Here is a 7,500-nt window from a genome sequence, read left to right as displayed (position 1 = left end):
AATCTGTTCGGTTGAAGTCCTATTCAAAGAAAACGGGAACAAGTGTCAAATTACGCGTCCAACGTTGAAAACTATGCGACACGACTGTTGAGTCACGTGGCAGGAACACATGAAACAAGAACCGTCTTTGGCTCAGACAATTTTTTTTCTCGAAAATTCTTATCTTTCGCCATATAGTGATGAACCAGATCTATATTTACCTTCACTAGCTACACAGCACCTTCGATACCTATCTATTTTTCTATATACTAAAAGATTTTTTCCCCTTATAAAGCGAGGTAGCCAAGTCAAAGACACGTACCTACTCCCACTCATTCCACTCCCACCCTCCACCCTTTCCCCAATCTCCTCTTAGCTCCTCGTGGATGACGGGTCATCCCTGTATCCCGCCCACTGCCCTGGGTCAGAAGCAATAGAGCAAGACAAAGTACCTCCATAGCAAAGCTGTTTCACTTAATCGGCGACCCCTCCCCTTCCCTCCTCGTTCCTTCATGCAGAACAAGAGAAGACGGGGGAGAAATCCCTTCGGGCCGCGTCAAAATACCATTCACACACAAACACCCATTACTTCCCATCCCCCCTCCTCCCTTCATCACCCATACACACTCTCCATCTCTCCACTCATCCCTATCTCTTGCCTTCTTCCTTCCTTGGTCAACAGACATTCCCCTCTTACTCAGCGCTCCCTTCGCCCCATCCATCCATCTCATCCTTGGTCGTTCCCTCATGTTCACTCCACCCACCTCTGCCTTCCACATCTCTTTTACCAATTTTTCATCATTCACTCTTCCCATGTGTCCAAACCATCCCAATAGTCTTTCATCACCACTATCTACCATCTCCTTTTCCACCCCCACTATCCTCCCCATCTCCCCACTCCCACCCCAGCAACCCCCCCACACCTCTCAGACACACTCAAACTCTTCCTCTCTGCCTCTGCCCCCACACAATACCATCGGCACAGTCACCCCTTCACACAATCTCCTCTTTGCATCCATTTCCATATGCCTGCCTCTCATAACACTTTCTAATCCCCCAAGGCACAAGCTTCTCTCAATCTATAATTCATACCCACCTCCAACCCCCCCAACCCCCCAACCCTCCGCCGTCACATGCGACCTCAAATACCTAAAGCTATCCTCTCCCTCCAGTCTCTCTCCTCTTAGACTCATCCCCAACTCACTGCCATCCCCTATTCTTGCACATTTCATCAGCCCGCCTTTACCAACACCCACTTTCAACTCTCTCCTATCCCACATCCTCCCAAACTCCACCACCAACTCCCCCGATCCCTCTTCTCACCCTGCCTCGTGCGCAGTGTCTTCAGCAAACAACAACTGGCTCACCTCCCACCCTTCTCCACGTTATTGAACCACCTCCAGTCCTTCTCCCATTGCCCTCGCTTTTACCTCCCCCACCAACCCATCCATATATACATTGAACAACTACGGCGACAGGACACATCCCTAACGCAGCCCCACCTCCATTTCAAACCATCTACTCTCTCCATTTTCCATCTAACACAGGCTCCACTATTACAAAAACTCCTGACTGACCCCAACAGCTCTCCCCAATCCCACACATCTACAAAACCTCCAACAGTATCCCTTGTCCATCCTGTCATAAGCCTTTTCCAAATCCATAAAGGCCCCAATAAACATCCACACCCCTTCCCAAAGCTATCGCACACATCTGTTCCACCACGAAAATCCGATCCACGCAACCGCCACCCCCCATCCCCCACCAACCACCCCTCCAATCTTTTCACAATCCTCCCAAATAAAACTCTCCCACAAACCTCTCCCCCACCACGCCCAACAAATTGATCTCCCGAAACTACCACACTTACCACCCCCTTGCAAAGCGGAACCACAAAGGCACCCATCCAGTCCTCCGGCACTCCACCCTCCCCCAGACAAACATCAAACAACCTCACCACTCAGTCCATCACAACTGCACCTCTCCTCAGATAGTCCTATCCTCCTCCACACTCAACAACTCTCTAAAATACTCTTCCCATTTTCCCCTAACCACCTCCTCTTCCGTTAAGATCTGTCTATATGCGCCTTTTACTTTTTCTTCTATACTTGACTTACTTCCCCGTCCTCTCTTGATTTCCTTCCAAAAAACATTCTATTGCTTTCAAAATGTTCTGTCCTACTCCTCCCCAACTTTACACCTGCTCTCCTTTTTGCCTCCTGTATATTTTGGTTTGTTTCTTTTTTGTTTTTCTTTATATATACCATAGTTTTGTCTCATCCTACTCTGCAACCAGTCCTTGAATGCTCGCTTCTTCTCTTCTACTACCTTCTTCACTTCATCATCCCACCACTCACTACCTTTCCTTCTATTCCCTCCCATCCTCTTCGCTTCACATACCATCTCTGCACACCCTTGCACACCCTGTTACTTCCTTCTTGAAAAACCCCATTCCTCTTCCACATCTATTTCTACTCTATCCTTCACCACCTCTCACACTTCTCTCAGCTTCTTGTACTCCTGTTCCTTTTCTCATTCGTTTAAGCAGTTTGCTCTAAGCATCTTTTTACCTTCCGCCCATTTCCTCTTTCTCCACCTATCCCCCACTCTCAACTTACCTTCCATCAAAAAATGATCTGATATCCCCCACTCTCTCTCCTAAGAGCATGGACATCCAAAACTCTTCCTACTCTATACCACTGCCACAATGTATATAGGCTTATATGTAAAGTAGACCACCTGGAAAAAGGAACTAACGAAGCAGAGCGCTTTCGTATATCAAATCTTCAGTGCACTGAAGATGTAATATACGAAAGCGCTCTGCTTTGTTAGTTTCTTTTTCCAAGTGGTCTACTTTGCATAAGTGAACGAACGTACCCGTGTTCATATTAGCATAGGCCTATATATATATATATATATATATATATATGTATATATATATATATATATATATATATATATATATATATATATATATATATATATATAATAGTTACTTGATTGTAGGTTATATTAATCTCTCTCTATTAGTTCTTATAACTTGGTTGATAATGAACATTTTGATTCATCGCTGGGAGGTTTTATTTGCATTGGTGTTTGCTTCAGGAGTGAATGAATTACAGAGAAGTGTTTAACCGTTTCTTCCTAGAGTGACCCAGTTTTGTAACCCTGACAGAATATTCGGGGAAGCTCACCAGACGCTATCAAGACTCATCAAGGGTTGAATTTCACAATGACCATTCTTCCCCATTGCTCGCTGCCCCATCAATTACCTACCTACGGTTACGCAAGTGGGCACAATTTACTATTTCACTTCAATGGGTGATGTTACAATCCCAGAGCATACCGACTAGAGACCTCTTGATCCATGCTCTCTTTCGAATTTAGAAGAGGAATAAATAAGTAGAAAAGCTCAGACAAGTAAGTAAATCAAAGAAAATAAACCATCCAGAGACTTTTTGGTCCATATTCTCTGTCGGATTCAGAACAGAAGAGTAATCGAGAGGTGAAAATGACCAAACAAGCAAAATATTAATAATAATAATAATGATAATAATGATTGATAATAATGATAATGATAATGATAATAATGATAATGATGATAATGATGATAATGATGATAATGATGATAATGATAATAATGATAATAATGATTGATTAATGAATGATTAATGATAATAATGATTGATTAATGATTAATGATAATAATGATTGATTAATGATGATGATGATGATGATTATTGATGATGATGATGATGATCATGATAATAATAAATAATCATCATAATAATAATGATAATAAATGATGATAATAGATAATAATAATAATGATAATAATAATAATGATAATACTAATAATAATGATACTACTACTACTACTACTAATGATAATAATAATAATAATTAGAAATAATAATAAGTAAATAAATAAATAAAAGAATGCCAGAGAAGTTTTGCTTCATATTCTCTTTCGGATTCAGAAAAGAAGATTAAATAAGAGTTAAAAAATTAACAAGCAAGCAAAAAACATAAAAGAAAATGAAATGAAAAATAAAATAAAAAGCGCAAGAAAAAAGAAAGAAAGAGGAGAAGAAGAAGGAGGAGGAGACTAAGAAGAAAAAATGCAAATAACTTTTAGTTCACATTTTATCTCGCTTTTACAAAAGAAAAAGAATCGAGATAAGATAGCATAAACAAGCAACTAAAGGATTACAAAGGATTACAAAGGCGGAGAATGCGAAAAAAAAATCATAATAATAATAAAATAATAAATATAAACTATAATAATGTAAATAACAAATAAAATACATAAATAAATGCATAGGTATAGTTATTAATAAACAAACAGGTAAATAGTAAATAATAATAAATTGACATATAACTAATAATAAATGAAAATCAGACAGACAAATGATAACAAAACAAAATCAAATAATATAAAATAAATTATAATCATTACAGCATCTTGCTTAGGTGTTTATTTAAATGATTCTTAAAGCTTCGAACTGAACTGCATTGCACTACCTGTGCAGGAAGTTTATTCCATTCATTAACTACACGGTTGGCAAAGTTGTTTCTACCTACTTCCAAATTGAACCTATTTCCGGAGAGTCAAATAAATAAGATAACCCGTTGATAGTAGGCCTACATTACAGCACATTGCTGAGTGTATAACTAATTGAACCTTGAAACTTGAATTTACATGATTTCGTCACCTCTGAGGGAAATCTACTCCATCCAATGACAACGTAGTTAAGCTATTTTACGTATTTAATTTTGGCTGGTTTAACGCGATTTAATTCTGCTAAGGGAAACAACAATGTGTATACATTATAGCGAAGGAACTTAGACTCTCTTGATCAAGTCCTTTGTAATGAGGTCATCTTAGTATCTTACATATTCATTCTATCTTCATGGGATTTTAATCAGCCCAGAGACCAACCCTGTAGCAAAGATTTTACTGTTGTAAGGACTTTTTCGTCCTTGTTGATTTAGTTCTGGTTGACGTCAAACGAATGTGATAGTTTCGGGGAATGGGGGTGATGAATTGTCGCGAAGGAGTTTCAACGCTGTACAATACTTAAGTCTAGAATAGGACACTTTAGATCAATTTGTGATAGGAGGAAGATTTTTCTCTCTTTTTGTCCTTCCCCCACCCTTCAGAACGCCACTTGGCCGCGCACCTTCTCAATGAATCCCCAAGAATGGAGGGGTTGCCACGGAGAACAGAATAATAATCTCGTGTCAGTCAGAATCAAAGGAAAACTGTCATTGTTATATGAGTTCATAATTGTTTTTCTTACTCTATCTCCCGACTTTAGTAACTTTGAACATCGTCATGGCCATCTTTGTTTACCTTTTTCCCAAAACACCCTCTTCCTAGAATTAGTGTGATTGGTCAAGGTCACAATACTCGGACTCAGCACATTCTTACACACACACACACACACACACACACACACACACACACACACACACACACACGACTCGTGGCTCATTGGTAGAGTTGCCGGCAGCCACTACAGCGGTCCGGGTTCGAATCCCGCCCAGGGCTGAAATTATTTCAGTATCGCTGCTCTGCAGGTCGTTACTCCAACTCTCGTGGGCGGGAAGTTGAGTGTGTGAGTGTGCGTGTAAGGTCACGGTGTTACCAGTAGATCGGTCATATATGAGCTCTGAGCTCTCTCCCGGGAGGGAAATAGCTGTCGATCACGAGTTCAATACGTGGTCCAAGACCATCGTGAATCACACACACACACACACACACACACACACACACACACACACACACACACACACACACACACACACACACACACACACACACACACACACACACACACACACACACAGATATATATGTATGTATATATATAAATATATATATATATATATATATATATATATATATATATATAGTGTGTGTGTGTGTGTGTGTGTGTGTGTGTGTGTGTGTGTGTGTGTGTGTGTGTGTGTGTGTGTGTGTGTGTGTGTGTGTGTGTGTGTGTGTGTGTGTGTGTGTTTTCGATACACTGTCTCCGGGTGGTTTTGAAGCATTATTCAGAGGAACTAGACGGTGACTGCAGTTGATTTTCATGCTACGTGGTGACCTTGTGTATCTCTTGTAATACAGGGTCTGGCGGACTGTACATGTTGAGAGTGCATGATTGAGAGAGAGAGAGAGAGAGAGAGAGAGAGAGAGAGAGAGAGAGAGAGAGAGAGAGAGAGAGAGAGAGAGAGAGAGAGAGAGAGAGAGAGAGAGAGAGAGAGAGAGAGAGAGAGAGAGAGAGAGAGAGAGAGAGAGAGAGAGAGAGAGAGAGAGAGAGAGAGAGAGAGAGAGAGAGAGAGAGAGAGAGAGAGAGAGAGAGAGAGAGCGAGAGAGAGCGAAAGAGAGTAAAAGAAAAAAAGAGAACGAGTAAGAGTAAGAGAGTAAGAGAGAAAGAGATAGATAGATAGATAGATAGAGAGAGAGAGAGAGAGAGAGAGAGAGAGAGAGAGAGAGAGAGAGAGAGAGAGAGAGAGAGAGAGAGAGAAGAAAAGTCATGTTTCGAATTGAGAGAAATTGTCTGTGTAGACGTGGGATCAACACAAACTCGGACCTGAATTACGTCTTAAAATGATAATCTGTCAAGTGGGACTCGAGTCCGCGTCATTTGAAGGGGCGTTCAGCTGTAGCTGTTCCCTTTGGATGGCGGCACATGGGTTTGCTGTTTCATGGAGTAATTGACTGATTGGTCGAGCGAAGATGATGTCATATATATATATATATATATATATATATATATAATGTATATGTATATATATATATATATATATATATATACATATATATTTATATATATATAGATATAGATAAGTATTTTAGACAAATTATTTGGATGATGGAGAACATAAACACAGGGGAATGCACGAAACTTCTTCAGAGAGTGTACGGAAAACTGTAATTGAAGCTTATATACTAAGCTTAGTTATCTTGTCGGATACTTGGAAAAGGTAATTTTTCTGGCGTGTTCTAGAATTAAGGGCACTACGAATCTGTAGCAAAGAATACCTAGAAAAAGAATTTGATTACATTATGAAAACCTTTGACAAACTTGGATACCCAGAGGGAGTTGAGGATAATAAAAAGAAAAGCAATAAATATTTATAATCGTGGAAAGAAATGGAGAGATGATAAAAATACTACCAATTCTGTATCAGTACCTGGCTCAGAAACTTCACCAATATTAGACAAATGTTTAACAAAAACAAGTATAAACATAGCTAAAATAACTAATAAGAGGATAAATGATTTGGTAAAGATCTCCGAAAAGAGAACCAAAATCCCGTGCAATAGTTGCACAATGGCATATTATGGCGAGTCATCAAGGGAATTAGATAAAAGAATTTATGAAGGTAAAAACGACATAAAAGCACATAGGACATCTAATTCTTTAGTAGTTCATGCGGAAAAATTTGATCATTTACCAAACTGGAGAGGAGTTGAAGTGCTGCATAAATTTTGATAAATTCACTAGAAGA

At 39.6% G+C, this 7,500-nt stretch overlaps 1 protein-coding gene across 2 annotated transcripts in view; it reads right to left on the bottom strand.

The window, feature by feature from the left end:
- LOC143027159 (carcinine transporter-like) overlaps positions 1 to 7,500 on the bottom strand; it is a 48,342-nt gene that overhangs the window by 25,491 nt on the left and 15,351 nt on the right. The gene's annotated exons all lie outside the window — the stretch shown is intronic.

Source organism: Oratosquilla oratoria, chromosome 7 (genome assembly GCF_046742065.1).
Source record: "Oratosquilla oratoria isolate Oo_2021 chromosome 7, ASM4674206v1, whole genome shotgun sequence".
NCBI lineage: Eukaryota > Metazoa > Arthropoda > Malacostraca > Stomatopoda > Squillidae > Oratosquilla > Oratosquilla oratoria.
This window is presented reverse-complemented; position numbering and strand designations above follow the sequence as displayed.